Raw genomic sequence first — 19,341 nt, 5'->3', positions numbered from 1 at the left:
TCTGCTGTAGAGAAAACCTAAATTGAGGCATCCCCCTCTCCTCCAGCCATTCTAAAAAAACCCCACAAAACAAACAAAAAACAGTGCTATGTATTTATTTCTCACCCTCAATATTTGTGTGGACCATGAAATGATGGTTACTTTTGGGAAGCTGTGTCTCCCCCCAACCCTCATACCCTAATATTCACGTAAGATGTTTCCAGTTTGAGGATCCAGTTGCAGAAGTCAGGCCTCAGGAATACCTGGTCTGCAGTGAATTTCACCTGCAGCCTAATAAAATCCAGGTGCTGTTGACATGGGCACAGCTGCTGGACTGTGTATGGCAGCTGGTCTGGATGGGCCAGCAGCCTTGCGTGATGGAGCCATCACGGGCGTGCACACGGCAGGATGCTCTGTTCATCTTTATTACGACGAATTTCTGGCATCTAAGACAAAGAAGGTGGGGAACACAAAGAAGAACACAGCCTCTGTGAGATTTTCAAGTGTCTTTCCTACTGTCTACAAATGAAAATACATAGGCAAGCAAACACTAGGTTGGTAATGAAACAAGTAGCTTCAGTAAAGAGACTTAGCGGTGTTTCTGGAGACCAGTGGTCCAGCATCTTGAACCCATAGGAAATCACAAAGTAAGCTGAGAAAAAAAAAATCTTAGATCATCCAAACAACAGTCTCAAAGTCTATGTGCTTTATATCAAAGGAAAGTCCTCTTTGACTCTCACTCAGTTCAGTTCAGTCGCTCAGTTGTGTCCGACTCTTTGCGACCCCATGAATTGCAGCACGCCAGGCCACCCTGTCCATCACCAATCTGGAGTTCACTTAAACTCATGTCCATCGAGTCAGTGATGCCATCCAGCCATCTCATCCTCTGTCGTCCCCCTCTCCTCCTGCCCCCAATCCCTCCCAGCATCAGAGTCTTTTCCAATGGGTCAACTCTCTCCATGAAGTGGCCAAAGTATTGGAGTTTCAGCTTTAGCATCATTCCTTCCAAAGAAATCCCAGGGCTGATCTCCTTCAGAATGGACTGGTTGGATCTCCTTGCAGTCCAAGGGACTCTCAAGCATCTTCTCCAACACCACAGTTCAAAAGCATCAATTCTTCGGCACTCAGCTGTCTTCTCAATCCAACTCTGACATCCATACATGACCACTGGAAAAACCATAGCCTCGACTAGACGGACCTTTGTTGGCAAAGTAATGTCTCTGCTTTTGAATATGCTATCTAGGTTGGTCATCACTTTTCTTCCAAGGAGTAAGTGTCTTTTAATTTCATGGCTGCAGTCACCATCTGCAGTGATTTCGGAGCCCCAAAAAATAAAGTCTGACACTGTTTCCCCCTCTATTTCCCATGAAGTGATGGGACACGATGCCATGATCTTCGTTTTCTGAAGGTTGAGCTTTAAGACAACTTTTTCACTCTCCTGTTTCACTTTCATCATGAGGCTTTTAGTTCCTCTTCACTTTCTGCCATAAGGGTGGTGTCATCTGCATACCTGAGGTTATTGATATTTCTCCCGGCAATCTTGATTCCAGCTTGTGCTTCCTCCAGCCCAGCGTTTCTCATGATGTACTCTGCATATAAGTTAAATAAGCAGGGTGACAATATACAGCCTTGACGTACTCCTTTTCCCATTTGGAACCAGTCTGTTGTTCCATATCCAGTTCTAACTGTTGCTTCCTGACCTGCATATAGGTTTCTCCAGAGGCAGGTCAGGTGGTCTGGGATTCCCATCCCTTTCAGAATTTTCCACAGTTTATTGTGATCCACACAGTCAAAGGCTTTGGCATGGTCAATAAAGCAGAAATAGATGTTTTTCTGGAACTCTCTTGTTTTTCCATGATCCAGTGGATGTTGGCAATTTGATCTTTGGTTCCTCTGCCTTTTCTAAAACCAGCTTGAACATCTGGAGGTTCACAGTTCACGTATTGCTGAAGCCTGGCTTGGAGAATTTTGAGCATTACTTTACTAGCATGTGAGATGAGTGCAATTGTGCGGTAGTTTGAGCATTCTTTGGCATTGCCTTTCTTTGGGATTGGAATGAAAACTGACGTTTTCCAGTCCTGTGGCCACTGCTGAGTTTTCCAAATGTGCTGGCATATTGAGTGCAGCACTTTCACAGCATCATCTTTCAGGATTTGAAATAGTTCAAGTGGAATTCCATCACCTCCACTAGCTTTGTTCGTAGTAATGCTTTCTAAGGCCCACTTGACTTCACATTCCAGGATATCTGGCTCTAGTTGAGTGATCACACCATCGTGATTATCTTGGTCATGAAGATCTTTTTTGTACAGTTCTTCTGTGTATTCTTGCCACCTCTTCTTAATATCTTCTGCTTCTGTTAGGTCCATACCATTTCTTTCCTTTATCGAGCCCATCTTGCATGAAGTGTTCCTTTGGTATCTCTAATTTTCTTGAAGAGATCTCTAGTCTTTCCCATTCTGTTGTTTTCCTCTATTTCTTTGCATTGATCACTGAGGAAGGCTTTCTTATCTCTCCTTGCTATTCTTTGGAACTCTGCATTCAGATAGCTTTCCTTTTCTCCTTTGCTTTTTGCTTCTCTTCTTTTCACAGCTATTTATAAGGCTTCCCCAGACAGCCATTTTTCTTTTCTGCATTTCTTTTCCATGGGGATGGTCTTGATCCCTGTCTCCTGTACAATGTCATGAACCTCCATCCATAGTTCATCAGGTACTCTATCTATCAGATCTAGTCCCTTAAATCTATTTCTCACTTCCACTGTATAATCATAAGGGATTTGATTTAGGTCGTACCTGAATAGTCTAGTGGTTTTCCCTACTTTCTTCAATTTCAGTCTGAATGTGGCAATAAGAGTTCATGATCTGAGCCACAGTCAGCTCCTGGTCTTGATTTTGCTGGCTGTATAGAGCTTCTCCATCTTTGGCTGCAAAGAATATAATCAATCTGATTTCGGTGTAGACCATCTGGTGATGCCCATGTGTAGAGTCTTCGCTTGTGTTGTTGGAAGAGGGTGTTTGCTATGACCAGTGCGTTCTCTTGGCAAAACTCTATTAGCCTTTGCCCTGCTTCATTCCGTATTCCAAGGCCAAATTTACCTGTTACTCAGGGCTAGATTACTCTTACTTTGCACACAATTCCAATAGAGGGTTGGAAGACCCACATTTTAAGCAGAAGGGAACATCACTAGTAGGTGCTGCAAATTCAAAAATTTAAAGGAATCAGGTGAGAACTACAAATAAATGAAAAAGGGCATGTGAACTATGATTCCTGTGGAAGTGTGGGTCAATTGCTGTCAGCTTGCCCAATTTTTCAGGAAACAACTGAAAATTGGAATTTTTACAGTGTGTATGTGTGTGTGTGTGGGGGGGGGAGAAAACCTTTTATATAAGAAATATTTAAAGAAAAAAGCTTTAAAAACAACGTGCAGGTTTGATACCTGGGGTGGGGCAGGGAGCTGACTTTGCCCCATCAAATGAAGTGTGAATTCTCTATTTTGCCGCTGCTGCTTCTTGGCTCCTTTAGTTTGTGACTCCTGTAGAGTTGTGAGCGCCAGGTCTGGATTAGGTTTTGGAAATACTTGCTGGAGGAATCAGTGGGTGTGTAGCTGTCTGCAGAGGTCACTCTTAATTTGGTTGAGTGGGCAGTGTTCTTAACTCCCCAGAACACACCAGCTGTGGACATCCTGGGTGCCAAGTGGCAGGCTCCTGGGGACTGCTGGGAACTCAGGATGCCTCTTCCTCCTCCCTTCCTGTGTTTACACAATTGGCTTTCAAAGATCATGATTCCTCTGTGGGCGACGGGCCGGCAGCCTCCGCTCTCAGCTTGGCTTGATTCAGGTCATTACATCCAGGCTGGAACCTCAGTGTCTGGAGTTCTCTAGGCTTTGCACAGCCATACCTCGTTGAGCAGATTGAAAACAACCCCTTCAAGTTGCTCTCAAGGAGCCAAGCGGTTATTGCATGGGGCTTTCCTGAGAGCATATTTCAGCATCGACTTTGCAGAGCACAGCCCCAGGAAGTCCTGGGGTGTGGTTTGATGAAGGATTGAACCAATTCTCCTTCTTAAGATGGTCTTCACTCTATAAGACTCTACTCTTCAAGGTCATGAGATGGTCTTTTAAACATTTAAAAATACTCTTTGGTATATTTATTATTTTCATCAGTTCCCAAGACTGTTATATGCCCACTGTTTTGGGAATATAGAATAAAATTAACATTGTCAATAATCCTGTCACATGTATTAAACACAGAAATGTCTGTCTCTGTCTGTTTAGTCGCTCAGTCGTGTCTGACTCTTTGCAACCTTGTCCATGGGATTTTTCAGGCAAGAATACTGGAGTGGGTTGCCATTTCTTCCTCAAAGGAATCTTCCCAACTCAGAGATCTAACCCAAGTCTCCTGTGTCTCCTGCATTGCAGGTGGATTCTTTACCAGCTGAGCCATCAGGGAAGCCAGATAAACACAAAACTATTTTTCTTTTTTGTATGTGTGCAGTGGTGTGTGTGTGTGTGTATGTATTTTCTTCTGTTCCAGCTGCTGTAACAGAATTACCATAAACTGCCTGACTTATAAACAACAAACGTTTATTTCTCTCAGTTCTGGTGACTGGGAAGTCCAGGGTCATAGCACCAGTAGATCTGGTGTCTGGTGAAGGCAAGCCTCCTCATGCATGACCCTCTATTCCCTCTGTCCTCTCATGACAGAAGGGGGAGGGATCTCTCTGGGTCTCTTTTATAAGGGCACTCATCCCATTCATGAGGGTTCTATGCCTATGACCTCATCACCTCCGAAAGGCCCCACCTCCTAATGCCATTACCTTGTTTGTTAGGTTTTCAGCTCATGAATTCTGGAAAGAGAGGAACTTTCAGTCCATAGCAATGTGTATATATATATGTATGCATATGTATGTGTTTACACATGTGTACATATGTGTATATGTGTACACACGTGTGCATTTATGCATATGTGTACACATGCACACATAAACATATACATATGTAAATGTATATTAATAATGGAAAAGCATTTAAACATGAAGTTTGTATCTGCTTTTTAATAACGTATTAACAAATTCTCTGCACGCATCATTTTTAATGCCTGCATAAGATTATATCATGATGGTCCTTATTTAACCACTTATCCAGTGTTGAATATCTTATTTTTTTTTTCATGGAAACCTTACCAGTGTAAATAACTTGGTGATAAACAGCTCTATGAACTTCCCAGGTGGCTCTAATGGTAAAGAACTCGTCTGCCAAGGCAGGAGATGTAAGAGACACAGGTTTGATCCCTGGGTTGGGAATATCTCCTGGAGAAGGGCATTGCCTGGAAAGTCTCTTGGACAGAGGATCCTGGCAGGCTACAGTCCATAGGGTGGCAAAGAGTCAGACACAACTGAAGCGACTTAGCACACACGCACGTGTGCGAACATCTCTGTGGGTTTTTCAGGTGGCTCAGTGGTAAAGAATTCATCTGCCAATACAGGAGATGCAGGTTCGATCCCTGGGTCGGGAGGATCTCCTGGAGTAGGAAATGGCAACTCACTCCATTATTCTTGCCTGGGAAATTCCATGGACAGAGGAGCCTGGTGGGCTACAATCCTTGGGCTCACGAAAGAGTCAGACATGACTGAGCAGCTAAACAACATGAAAACATCTCTGTGCATAAATCTTTGTTTCTCATTATTTTCTCATCATAGATTGCTCATTGAGAGCCCACAAGCTGGCTAATTTCTAATACATTTAATTAATTCTTGTAAAAGCTGAAGTAAGAGTACTCTTATTTCTACTTAATTGGTCAAGCCAATAAAGAGCTTTTCTTGATTTCTTCCTGGATTAAAAGGTTGAGAATAATTACTATAATATACAAACCCTCACGTATCAGGGACTCAATGCACTAGAAATTTATGTCTAATGTGGAAGCTTGAGTTCAGAGGGGAGTTTTTTGCCAAGTGGCAATTTAGAGATTTGGTTTATCTTTGGATTCTGCCATCGTCAACAGGGGGCCTCTAAGGCCACTGGAATGTCTGCATCAGGCTGTGGAAGGGGAGGGGCCTAGGAGATGTTGTACAAACCAAATGTGCCTCAGAAGAAAATGGAGTGGGCTTAGCGAGCACTTATCCAGACCCCGCTACATCATTTCCCGTAACTTCATATATCTAGTCCCTCTGCAGATCCTGTGGGTTTTGTCTTCACAATATTCCTTGATTCGTCCACCTCAGCCTACATTCATGGCATTGACCCGCTCAGTTGTGATGCATTGCCATTTGACATAGTTTTAGGTTTGATCTGCTAATATTTTGCAGGGCATTTTTACATCATGAAGATACTGGTTTATGGTTTTCTTATGATGGCTTTGTCTGGCTTTGGATTCAGGGTAATACTAGCCTCATAAAATGAGTTGGGAAGTGTTCTCTCCTCATCTGGTCTATGAAATAATTTCTGTGCTGTGTGTGATCAATCTCTCAGTCGTGTCCGATTCTTTGTGACCTGAGGGATTGTAGCTCAAGAGGCTCCTCTGTCCATGGGATTTCCCAGGCAAGAATACTGGAGTGGGTTATCATTTCCTGCTCTAGGGGATCTGCCCTACTCAGGGATTGAACCCACATCTCCTGCATTGGCAGGTGGATTCTCTACCACTGAGCCACCTGGGAAGCCCCAAATAAGTTGTACAGAATTGCTTTTTAATCTTTCTTTAAATGTTTGATAAAATTCATCAGAGAAGACATCTGGAATTGAGGTTTTCTTTATGGGAAGGTTTTAAATTATGAATTCAATTTCTTTAACGGATACTGGACTGTTCAGGTTTGTGATTTCTTCTTTCTTCTATTACTTTTGGTAATTTGTGTCTTTGATACTATGATTTACGATGAGAGATATATAACTGATTTTTCCACTTTAGGGCATAGAGCTCATAAAATCCTAGGCATTTCCTAAATGTTGAGAGTGATAAAGGTAAGTTTTCTGATGTTAATGAAGCAACTTTGGAAAGTACTTAAGAATAGGTTGGGTGCCAGTGGAGCCAACCATACGAGTTGAGGGTTGGAACTCTCTTTCTCAGCCACAGACCTCCAATAAGGGGAGAGGGGCTGGAGGTTGAACCAGTTGCCAGTGGCTACTGATGTAATCCATTTTGCCTATGTAATGAAAGTTGTATTAAAAACCCAAAGCATGGGGTTTAGACAGCTCCTGTGTGGAGAGTGGTGGGCTTGGAGAGGGCATGGAAGCTCTGGACCACTTTGCCATACGCTGCCCTGTGCATATCTTCCACCTGGCTGTCCCGCGTTATCTTCTTTGATAATCTAGTAACTGAAGGGTTTCTCTGTGTTCTATGAGCAGCTCTAGCAAATTAATGGAACCCGAGGAAGAGAGAAGGTTGTGGGCACCTCTGATTTATTAGCTAGTCAGTCAGAAGTACAGGTCACAACCTGATCATGTTCATAATATTCCTTTACTATTTTTTAATATCTGAAAGGTCTGTAGTGATGCCCTCTATTTTATTTCTGCTATTGTCTCCTCTCTTTCTTGACTACTCTGTCTAAATTTATCAGTTTCACTGATATTTTTTTCAAAGAGCCATCTTTGGGTTTTATTGTTTTTTTAATTAATTTATTTTACTTGGAGGCTAATTACAATATTGTGGTGGTTTTTGCCATACATTGACATGAATCAATGAGTCACTCTTTTATCATTTTCCAGTTAGTTCTCAGCCTACATGTCTTCTCAGGAGGATGTTTCCATGCTAGCTAAAGTGGCTTCCCCTTTCTCTTGCTCCCCATTATTTATTTTCTATTTCACCCCTACATGTAATTATTTTAGTTATTATTTGCTCATTATTTGTTTGTCATGTGCCTCCTTTGCTGTTATATAATTTTCAGATATTGGTGATCAATAATTAGTCTATCCAATATGCTAATGTGTTTTGCAGATTTCCAGGAAGGACACATATGGCAGTTTCTAATGTTGGAATAGTATTAATAATATCTATAGTGGTCAGTGGGCTTCCTGATGGCTCAGATGGTAAAGAATCTGTCTGCCAAGGCAGGAAACCCGGATTCGATCCTTGGATTGGGAAGATCCCCTGGAGAAGGGAATGTCTATCCACTCCAGTATTCTTGCATGGGAAATCCCACAGACAGAGGAGCCTGGTAGGCTGCAGTCCACAGGGTTTCAAAGAGTAGGACACAACTGAATAACTTTCACTTTCATTTTCTTCACAGTGGTTACTTGGGCAGACTCTAGAGTTGGCCAGTTTGAATTCAGGTCCCATCATTCAGTAGTTGTGTGACTCTGGACAAGTTTGTCAACCTCATTGGGCCTCAGTTTTTGTATCTGTAAAATGGAAACATAATGGTGCTTATCTTCTCTCTCAGTTAAGATGTGTAAAGTGTTCAGCACGGTGCCTAGTACCCAATAAGAGCTTAATAAATGCAAGCTGCCGTCTTTTTTGCTTCTTCTTAAAGCTCTTTGAGAAGCATCTTGCAGAATAAAATTCTATGGAGAACATTTTGAAAAACTGATTTATGCACTGGACATTTACAATTTTGACATAAATGGCATGGAATCATCTGAACCATTGCTGATAAGAGTTTGTGAGTGAGGGAGCACAGCTGAGCACCCACAGCATGCCAGCTTGGTGTGCTTTGGCGACATCATGTGATTCCCCTGACAAGCCACAGGTGTTTATCCCCAACTTATTGAATGCTGATGCCAACCCTTCCATGCTACGATGAGGGTCACAGTATCATGAATCACAAAGTCCTCTCTCAGATGAATGCTGATCCTTTCAGAAGTGAGGGCCGTACACGCAGTGGCCAGGAGTATAGGCTCTGTAATCTGGAGGCCTGGGTTTTAGTTCTGACTCTGTCACTAGCCAGCTCTGTGCTGGTGGATGGATTGGATGAGGCATGCATGAAAAGGACCCAACCTAGATCTGTCCATTGCACTTGGAGAACTCTCCTGAAACTCTAGTATTGTCCCCAAGAACATCATTTACCTTCTTCCCACAGAAGGTAAACGTTACCACGGCAGGCACTCTGTGTTTTATTCACCTATATCCTCGCCACCTAGACCAGTGTGGTCAGATAGCAGGCCCTTCAGAATACTTGTGAAACTGATTCTTCTTCTTCTTGTTTATTATATCTGTGCCTCTGACTTCAGTGCCCTGAAGCTCAGCAGGAAAACAGTATCCTCAGCCATCTAGCCCTTGGTTATCTCAGCCGGCACCTGCTCATCTCAGGTGAGCTGCTAATTTTCCTCTTAAGAATCTTCTAGACTGCCAGGATCCCCTGGGAGGGACAGGACCTTCAGATATCTTGTGAACTCCAAAAAAGCAAAAACAAAAACAGCAAATCTTGTTCATAAAAGCATGTCCACTGTTCTTCAGCCCTGGTTTGCAAATTCTAGACATGGTGGAGTGCTGCTGGCTCACCTGGGCTGGCAGGAGTGTGGACACATAGTCAGAGGGTACAGGACCCGGGCAGACTCAGCAGGACCCCGTAATACTCCCCACAGCTAATTTAATATTGGCCTACGGTGGTTTCCATACCAGAGCTGCAGGAAAGAGGTTGTCGTGTTCCCTGGGGGCTGCTTGTGTTGTTTATGCCCCTCCGTTCCCTTTGGTGCAGGCAGATCCGTCCTGTTTTTCCTTTTCCATCTTCCAGCACTAACCTATCCTGTTTTGTAGTGATGAAGCATGGGATGGAAACAGCTGAGATTTTCTACCTGGCTCTTCTCAGTGCAGAGAGAACTTTGCTCTGTGTGGTTAGGAGTGAAGTATGCAGGCTCGTAGGACTTCCCTGGTGGTTCAGTGGTAAAGAATCCGCCTGCCAATGCAGGAGACACAGTTTTGATCCTTGATCCAGGAAGATCCCCTAGAGAAGGAAAGGACAACCCACTCCAGTATTCTTGCCTGGAGAACCCCACCAACAGAGGAGCCTGGCGGGCTGTAGTCCGTGGGATTGCAAAGAGTTGGACATGACTTAATGGCTGAGCAACAATAAATGCAGGCTTGTAAACACAAAATCCCTTCAATGGGAGAGTCTGATCTCTACCTCTTGCCACCCCACACCATGCTTTCTAGCTTCTTAGGTCCCTTTAGAGGTAGAGTTTTCTGAATTTGAAGCTAGTGAAATTAAAAGACTACTCCTTGGAAGGAAAGTTATGAGCAATCTAGATAGCATATTAAAAAGCAGAGGTATTACTTTACCAACAAAGGTCCGTCTAGTCAAGGCTATGGTTTTTCCAGTGGTCATGTATGGATGTGAGAGTTGGACTGTGAAGAAAGCTGAGCGCCAAAGAATTGATGCTTTTGAACTGTGGTTTTGGAGAAGACTCTTGAGAGTCCCTTGGACTGCAAGGAGATCCAACCAGTCCATCCTAAAGGAGACTAGTCCTGGGTGTTCCGTGGAAGGATAGGTGCTGAGGCTAAAACTCCAATACTTTGGCCACCTCATGTGAAGAGTTGACTCATTGGAAAAGACCCTGGTGCTGGGAGGGATGGGGGGCAGGAGGAGAAGGGGACGACAGAGGATGAGATGGCTGATGGCATCACTGACTTGATGCACATGAGTTTGGGTGAACTCCGGGAGTTGGTCAGGGAGGCCTGGCGTGCTGTGATTCACGGGGTCGCAAAGAGTTGGACATGACTGAATGACTGAACTGAACTGAAGCTGGATTCAGATCTCCACAAGTCCATTTGTGAATGCTGTTTTTTTTTTTTTTTTTCCCAGTCCAGTTCCTTTGTCTTAGTTTTGTTACTTGAAAGTGGAAATAAAGTCATTGTCTACTTTGGGAGGTCCTGAGGAGTAAAGAGTGATGCACGCATTTAGCTGTGTTTGTTTTTTTTTTAATTAATTAATTTATTTGACTGTGTCGAGTCTTAGTTGTGGCTCTTGGGATCTTTGTCGCATCATGTGAGATCTCAAGAAAGCACAGGCTCTCTCCCTGTGGGCCCAGTTGCCCCATGTGCTTAGTCGCTCAGTTGTGTCTGACTCATTGCGACCCCATGAACTATAGCATGCTAAGCTCCTCTGTCCATGAGATTCTCCAGGCAAGAATACTGGAGTGGGTTGCCATGCACTCTTCAACGGGATCTTCCCAACCTAGGGATCGAACCCAGGTCATTCACACTGCAGGTGGATTCTTTACCATCTGAGTCACCAGGGAAGCCCACGAATACTGGAGTGGGTAGCCTATCCCTTCTCCCGGGGATCTTTCTGACCCAGGAATCGAACCGGGGTCTCCTGCATTGCAGGCGGATTCTTTACCAGCTGAGCTACCAGGGAAGTACCTGCTATCTGACCTTGGCATGTGGGATCCCAGTTTCCCAACCAGGGATGGAACCTACATCCCCTGCATTGCAAAGTGGATGCTTAACCACTGGACCACCCAGGTTTACCTGTCTTTACACAGCCTGCCTTTCCTGTCTTCCTACCCTCCCTTCACGACTCCTCCCATCTCCCACTCTGCCCTTTGCATCGCTGTTCACAAGAGTATTTTGAAGTCCTGCCTCATTCTCGTCTTCTCTCCAGAAGTGAAGGCTCTGACTTCTCAATATTTCTTGGAGTGCCCTTTTACTTTGTTAAAAGATCCCACTTCCTCTTGTACCTTCAAATCTGTTCATCCAGCAAACATCACGTGAGTACATTCTAGGTGTCAGGCTGCTTCCAGGCACCAGAAAATAGTCCTTCCGTTTGCCCTCATGAAACTTGGCATCAGCCGCAGAGCAGGAGGCTGTAGCAGTGTGCTGGTGGGTCAGCATAATGGTGTTCAGGTGCTGGTATTTAGAAGCTCTTTCTTATTTTTAAATAAAAAATTGTTTTAACAGGAAAATTTTTTTAGTTAAAAAAGGTTTTAAAAAGCTGCTAAAAAAACCACAAAAACCACTTCCATTAATTCCTTTCCCTAGGATGTTCATCAGGACTTCCAGGTGGTGCTAGTGTTAACCTGCCAACTCAGGAGATATAAGAGATATAGGTTCTATCCCTGGGTCGGGAAGATCCCCTGGGGGAGGGCATGGCAACTCACTCCAGTATTATTACCTGAAGAATCCCATGGACAGAGGAGCATGGTGGGCTACAGTCCGTAGCATCACAAAGAGTAAGAAACTACTGGAGAGACTTAGCACACACACATGCAAGATGTTCATCATCTTGCGTATTTCAGATAGGGGTGTATGCATGCCCCATTTTATCAATGCTTTCTAGAGAGCTTAGGGGGGCAAGTCTTTTTCCATACATACTTCTATCTATAATAGGTGTCAAAAATTTTAACATAGTGGCTGGCTGTTTTGCTTTACTTATTTATGTCATAAGGAATTCCTGGGTCTTCCCTGGTGGCTCAGACAGTAAAGAATCTGCCTGCAATGCAGGAGACCTGGGTCCGATCCCTGGGTTAGGAAGATCCCCTGGAGAAGGGAATGGCTACCCACTCCAGTATTCTTGCCTGGAGAATCCCATGGACAGAGGAGCCTGGTGGGCTACAGTTGCAAAGAGTTGAAAACGACCGAGCAACACACACACACACACAAGGAATTCCTGTCATTAAGACTTTATGTTTGTGCCATGTAGCAACTAGCCTATGCACCACAACTACTGAGCCTTAGCTCTGGAGCTGGTGAGCCGCACCTACTGAATGCATGTGCTCCAGCTACTGAAGCCCTCGCTTCTAAGCTCTGTGCTCTGCAGCAAGAGAAGCCACCACCACGAGAAGCCTGTGCACCACAAGGAAGGGTAGCCCCCGCTTGCTGCAACTAGAGAAAGCCCGAGCAAAGCAACAAAGACCCATCACGGCCCAAAATTTAAAAACAAATGAGTTTTTAAAAAATATATAAAAAGGATTATGTTTATAATGGCTGCCGATACTCTATCATGCAGCTTGTTTCACATGCATGAAACAAGCTCCCACTGTAATTTTCAAATGTGGTTCCCTTATGTTTGTGTATTTTTAATATCTCTATTAATGTTGGGTCAGATAGTCTGACTGCCCAGGCTAGAAACCTCTCCTGGCCCTTGATACGACCTTTAGATTTCCCCTTCTCATTTTTCTGTCTTCAGAAAGACACAGTACAAACCGTTAACTTTGGAGGTTTTTGGCAGCTTCGCTAAAGGGCGAGGCTTTTTTTCTCTGGGGAATTGGCTTCAAGCTTTAACTGCCGTGGTCAGCGTTGCTGGGTAAAGACCCTTAGGCCTTTTGTCAGAGTTTCAGAACCTTCTTACTTCTGCTGAACTCCTCCGGGCTCCCATCCATGGAAAAGGTTCGGGATGAACTCTGCCTCCTTTACAACCATGACTGCACGCTCCAGATGCAGAGCATCACTGTCTTAATCTTGGCAAAGAAGATGAAGACTTTTTTTGGCAAGTGATTAAAAGTTTATTTCAGGCTTCTTTTATTTTATGCCTCCTTATGCCCCCATTAACACTTAGCAGGTGCCTCTGTTATATCGTTTATCACATTGTGTTGCCGTTTTATCTTATTTTGACTTGCCCATCAATTTTGCTTATAAACTCTGAGCACATGAAGAATGTGGAAACCTGACCTGTTTCCCTTCCTGGCACCTACCGGAGTCCCTGCATATACAGTAGTGTCTAAAATGTTGACCTAATGGGAACCAAGAAATCATTGTATTGATTTTTAAGGCTGGGTGTTCTTTGCACTTTTCCACTCAGGACTGACTCAGTGTAGAAACTTGGCATTCTCATGCTGGTGACCCAAAGAATCCAGTTGTTGGGAAAAAAAAATATGATACCATTCCTCCCTATATTTTGGTAAAATCTCACTCATGTAAGCTCCCCAAACAAAAGAAGGCATTCAACCAAATGGAAAGCAAGTGTCAGAGGAGAGTTCATGTAAGTTACATATTTATTACTTAATCACTTCATCAGATCATTTATTCCAATAGTTATTTATTGGATTCCCGCGAACTCTGGGGACACAAAGTTGAAAAGATTTTGTTCTCATCCTTGTGCACATGGATGCGATTTCCTCACATTGGAAATCATTCATTTAGCAAATACTTATTGAGTATCATCTACTGTTTGAGGTGCTAGGGGATACCACAGTAAACAAAATAGACAAGAATATTGTCTCGTCTGCAATGGGGTTGCAGAACGGTGAAGGCATGAGTGGGACTGTCAGCCAGGCGCCTGGCAAACGAACAAAACGAAACACAAAGCCTTCAAACGAAATCCAAGGAAACGTGGTATCGTGGGTTCTCCTCCCACTCTGCCCTTTCTTCTGCTTCCTTTCTTACCCATCTTCTACCCTCTTTCTTTCTGGGGGTTGGAAGAGGATGGGGCAAGGGTTTCTTTAGGAGCTCTAATAAATGCACATCTTATTTGGTGTGATTCCTTTGACAGTCTAAAGTTGAAATATAAATAGTTCGCAGCATGTCTGAATCACTAATCAAGGTTGTGTCTGTCTCTGTACATAAGCTGGTTAAAAGGAAAAGATGAACTCAAACTCAGTTTTTGTACTACAGCAGAATCATTTTTTCTTCCAGTTGTATTGATATATAATTGAGATCTATAGCACTATGTAAGTTTAAGGTGGTTTGGTCTACATACATTGTGATAATCACATTAAGTTTAATGAACATCCATTATTTCATAATCAACCCTGAATATTCACTGGAAGGACTGATGCTGAAGCTGAAGCTCCAATACTTTGGCCACCTGATGCAAAGAGCCAACTCATTGGAAAATACACTGATGCTGGGAAAGATTGAAGGCAGGGAGAGAAGGGGGTGGCAGAGGATGAGATGGTTAGATGGCATCACTGACTCAATGGACACAAGTTTGAGCAAATTCTGGGAGATAGTGAAGGACAGGGAAGCCTGGTGTGCTGCAGTTCATGGGGTAACAAAAAGGCTGACATGACTGAGTGACCGAACAACAACAATAACGACAACAACATTAAAGGAATAGAAACATTTTTTTTTTCTTTTCTTGTGATGAGAACACTTAGGATTTACTCTCTTAATAACTTTCATTTATAACATACAGAAGTGCTAATTATATTTGTCATTATGTTATATCCTTAGTGTTTATTTATAAGTGGAAGTTTGTACATTTTCCAGGCAGAACCATTTTTGATGGAGTTCAATCACACTTTTTTCCCCGTGTCCACATCTGCCATATAGTTTAGCCATGTCTGTATTTTCTGACTCTGCATCCCTAGTTATCCTTTTATTCATCACTTGTTTTATACAGTACAAGATGCTCACCATGAGGGATATGTAGGAATGCAAGACAGATACAGTCTCAAGCTAAAGTTATAGTCTCATTGGACAAAAACACCAAATAATGAATCAGGCATCAAATTATTTAGTTATGATTGCCGAAATTGCAATGACTGGGAATGACAGGCTGCTATGAGAGGGCCCCTCAGGGTGAAGGGCAGTGCCTAAGGAATGTTTCTCTAAGGTGGTGATGTTTGAATCACTTCTGAAGGGTAATGAAGAATTAGCTAGGTGAAGGTGGGCCTGAAGGAGAGAGTAGCTGAGAAGGAGAGCATTCCAGCATGTGCAAAGGCCCTGCAGTTGGAAGGACTATGGCCTCTTTAAAGAACTGGAGAAAGGCCAGAATGATTACACACTGCAGATCCAGGAGTGGGGGTGGAGGAATGGAGTGATGGTGGTGTCAGAAGAGGCCAGGCCACGCAGAGGTGAATGGGCTACTCTGGGCAGATCCATGAAGGGTTTTATTTAGGAAATAGACATGATCAGGTTTCTCTCTCTTTTTTTTAATTTAATTTAATTTTTTAAAGTTTTGTTTATTTATTTGGCTGCGCTGGGTCTTAGTTGCGTCATGCGGGATCTCTCATGCGGCGCATGGACTCTTTAGGTGTGGCTTGCAGGCTTAGTTGCTTCATGGCACGTGGAACCTTAGCTCCCTGACAACCCTGCATTGCAAGGCAGACTCTTAACCATTGGAACACCAGGCAACTCCCCAGGTTTTTTTAAAGAGAGCTCTCTGGCTGCTGAATGGGGAATGAATTGTAGGAGGCAAAAATGGAAGGAGGAAAAAAGTTTTTCAACTTGTCATTGAACTTGTCCAGGTAAGAGGTCACAGACAGTCAGGCCAGGAGAGAAAAGAGAAGAGTAGATGGATGGAGACAAATAGTGTATCAGAGGGAGAGTGACCAGACACAGGGCTTGAGGGGAAGGGAGGTGGAAAAAGTTCTAGAATTTCAGCCTGAATGTCTGGGAGGATGGTGCTGCCGTACTGAAGGGGAGGGTTAGTCTGAAGAGGGAAAAGTGATGAGTTGTTTTTTTCCTAAACACGTTGGATTGGAGGAGGCTGCAGGTCATCGTGATGGAAATGTCAGGGCAACAACCTGGAGCTGAGTGGCAGTTGAGCTTCAGCCGGGAAGAAAGATAAGATCACCCTGGGAGGGGAAAAAAGGTGGGAGGAGAAGAGGGCTGTGGAGTGAGTCTCAAGTGATCAATAAAGGGTAAGAAGTGATTTTATCTATCATTATATGTCCGCTTCCCTGGTAGCTCAGTGGTAAAGAATCTGCCTGCAGTGCAGGAGCCACAGGAGATGCCGGTTCGATCTCTTGGTTGGGAAAATTCTCTGGAATAGGAAATGGCAACCCAGTCCAGTATTCTTGCCTGGAGAATTCCACAGACAGTGGATTCTGGCAGGCTGCAGTCTACGGGGTCCCAAAGACTCGGACACTACTGCATACATACGAACATCATTATATGCCCAGCTCTTCTCATAGGCTATAGTTTTAGAATCAGCACAGATCTGTAAACTTCATGCATAAATGAATGAATAAATGTAATAGTTTTTTCAAACTGTTTTGTATTAAGAAAACTGTAGTTTGTAATTTGCCTGGTCCCAGAAAGGGAGAAAATTCCTTTACTTCTGCCTAATATAGTATGATTTTTTAAAGCTCTTTCACAAAGGTTTATATCTTTGGCTACATTCATTCCTGGGTTCCATATTTTAAGAAGGATGTGGATAAACTGGACTTGTTAAGAGGAAGATGCCCAGAGGAGGTACAGGCAACTGGAAATTGTTCACTAAGAGTATCAATGGAAGGGTAAGTGTGTGTGTTTCTGGGAGTAGAGAAAAATAAGGAAGGGAGAGGACTTGGTAGCTTGCTGTATACAGTAATCTGGAGGGTTTCCATATTGAATGTGGAGCAAATATGTTCCAAGTTGCTCTGGAATCTAAAGAAAGAGGTAACCCAGGGGAGATAGAATCTGGCTCTGGGAAGAATAAGCAAGAACACTGGGTGGACTCAGAGTTCTTTGTCATTGGAGGGTCATCAGGCAGCATAAGCACGTGTCACAGAGAATCCAGCAGGAATTCTGGCACTAGGCTGGATGGCTGTGTTTGAACTTTCTTGTCCTTCAGATTCTGTGAGGTTATTAGGACTTCTGGCGATAGTCCATGATATAGGTAGGTACTGGGCTTCACAGGTGGACTAGTGGTAAAGAAACCACCTGCCAATGCAGGGAACCTAAGAGATTCGGGTTTGATCCCTGGGTCAGGAAGATCCCCTGGAGGAGGGATGGCAACCCACTCCAGTATTCTTGCCTGGAGAATCCCATGGACAGAGGAGCCTGGCGGTCTATGATCCATAGGGTTGCAAAGAGCTGGACATGCAGGTATTGCTTCAGCTGCCCAAATAAGCATCTCCTTATATCCTCTCCGAATTCTAGAACCATGGGCATCGAATTGTAAGAAGAAATATTCTGAGGTTAGTACCCTTGACTGTCAGGATTCTGTGCGGTCGTGATTCTCTTTGTATCTATTCTGGTCTCACGATGGCTGAAATGATTGATCACTGCCCTCCAGACACTCATGCATTCTCTGCTCTAAAAAATGTCTGCAAATTGCATCCTGATTGGTGTAAGGAGAGGCCCACCTCCATCCCCAAGCATGCTGTTTCTTTCAGCTGTGCTGATTCAGAGCCTGTGATATATTGGCTTACCTGGTTTGAGTTTTAGCTTTGTTATAACTAGATGTGTGTCTTCGGACAAGTCTACATTCTCCTGTCTTCAGTTTCATCTTTAAAAAAAAGTCTCTGTCTCTGCTGATGGTATCTATATCCTCGGAGCTGAGAGTTTATTTCCCTTTTGAGGGGCTTCCCAAGTAACACTGGTGGTAAAGAACCCACCTACCAATGCAGGAGACATAAGAGATGCTGGTTCAATCCCTGGGTCAGGAATATCCCCTGGAGGAGGGCATGGCAACCCACTCCAGTATTCTTGGACAGAGGAGCCTGTCGGGCTATGGTCCATGGGGTCGCAAAGAGTCAGACATGACTGAAGTGACTTAGCACGTACACATGCTCTTTTATGAGAGAGAACATAAGAGACATTGCCCTATATTATCTCCTCAACTAGTCTGTGAGCCTCTTGACGTCAGGGATCATCCATTCCTTTCTTTCCAGCATCCAGCACAGGGTTTGGCTCAGATTAGACAAGGAATGCTTGTTAAATGATGCTGCAACCCGGGGCATGTCTGTGGGTAGGTGAGTCTCGGACAATGAATGTCCAGGGAAAGAGTGTTTGAGGACTGTGGAGAAAGCATGATAAATGTAGTCTTTAATTCTGGAGAGACATAAGTTTGAATCCCAGCTCTGCCACTTACTACCTCTGTGACCTCCAACAAGTTACTGATCCTCTCTGAGCCTTTCTGTCCTCATTGAAAAAGAATGGGTGATCACATCACCAATGTCAGTGAATTCCTGGGATGACCAGATGAGATAATTATGTGAAAATCCTCACCCAGTGCTAGAAGCATACTGGTTGCTATTGTATTGGACTTCCCTGATAGGTCAGTTGGTAAAGAATCCACCTGCAGTGCAGGAGACCCTGGTTGGATTCCTGGATTGGGAAGATCCGCTGGAGCAGCACTAGGCTACCCACTCCAGTGTTCTTGGGCTTCCCTGGTGGCTCAGCTGGTAAAGAATCTGCCTGCAATGAGGGAGACCTGGGTTCCTTCCCTGAGTTGGGAAGATCCCCCGGAGAAGGGAAAGGCTACCCACTCCAGTATTCCGGCCTGGAGAATTCCATGGACCGTATAGTCCATGGGGTTGCAAAGAGTAGGACACGACTGAGCGACTTCCACTTTAAGATGATCACTGTGTTGTGAGTTTTTCCTGTCATCTTTGCCTTCACAATGGTGGGTTGATGTCCTTGAAACTGAGACTAGACTAAACCTTGAGTGGATTTTCCCCCAAACCTTCTAAACTGTCCCTCAAATGTAAGCAACAACAGTTCTCTCATATAGTGGTGCTGTCTCTCCAACAAAAGCTTTAAATGTTCTATTAGGGCTTGGGGGTATTTTATGTATATGTCTGTGTTTTCTTATCTCCATTTGATTTCTTTTTGCCTGAGACCCCACACT

At 43.8% G+C, this 19,341-nt stretch overlaps 1 protein-coding gene and 1 long non-coding RNA gene across 2 annotated transcripts in view; one reads left to right on the top strand and one right to left on the bottom strand.

Annotated features, from left to right (window-relative positions):
- Window positions 1–19,341, top strand: part of GRIN2A (glutamate ionotropic receptor NMDA type subunit 2A) — a 437,090-nt gene that overhangs the window by 63,519 nt on the left and 354,230 nt on the right. The gene's annotated exons all lie outside the window — the stretch shown is intronic.
- Window positions 80–4,337, bottom strand: LOC129637393 (uncharacterized). Its single transcript, XR_008707452.1, has 2 exons — window positions 3,413–4,337; window positions 80–425 (listed from the first exon to the last, which is right to left on the bottom strand). It is a non-coding gene; the product is annotated as an uncharacterized LOC129637393 (long non-coding RNA).

Source organism: Bubalus kerabau, chromosome 23 (assembly GCF_029407905.1).
Source record: "Bubalus kerabau isolate K-KA32 ecotype Philippines breed swamp buffalo chromosome 23, PCC_UOA_SB_1v2, whole genome shotgun sequence".
Taxonomy (NCBI): Eukaryota; Metazoa; Chordata; class Mammalia; order Artiodactyla; family Bovidae; genus Bubalus; species Bubalus kerabau.
This window is presented reverse-complemented; position numbering and strand designations above follow the sequence as displayed.